We start from the raw sequence: 408 nt of genomic DNA, 5'->3' as shown, positions 1-408 counted from the left end.
CTGTCCTTCTGGAAGTGCAGCTCATTTCATAATTGCTGATGGGGACTGACAATCAAAGTACATGGCTGTAGGAATCTGGAACAGAGAAGATATAGTAGCATTAATAGAAGATAGAGAAATGAAAGGGAAAAAAAAGCAAATAGAAGCCGAGGCTGATGTTGTTTTTTGTTTGTTTCTGGTTTCTTTTTTCAGTTTTTTTTTTAATTTTTTTTTTATATGTTCCTCTTTTATTTTCTTTTATTTGCTCCCCCTCCCTCCAAGGAAGGACCCTCACCCTCCAAGAGTACTACCATTTCTTGATAAAGGGAAATACAGTTAAATATAAATTTTATATTTTTCTGCTATTGTTTCTACCTACACAACTTTCTCTTTTTTCTTTTTTCTTTTTCTTTTTCTTTTTCTTTTTCT

The sequence above is a fragment of the Lagopus leucura genome, unplaced genomic scaffold (genome assembly GCF_019238085.1).
Source record: "Lagopus leucura isolate 7727_CA_CO unplaced genomic scaffold, USGS_WTPT01 Super-Scaffold_100001, whole genome shotgun sequence".
Lineage (NCBI taxonomy): Eukaryota > Metazoa > Chordata > Aves > Galliformes > Phasianidae > Lagopus > Lagopus leucura.
Note: the sequence above shows the minus strand (reverse complement) of the source record.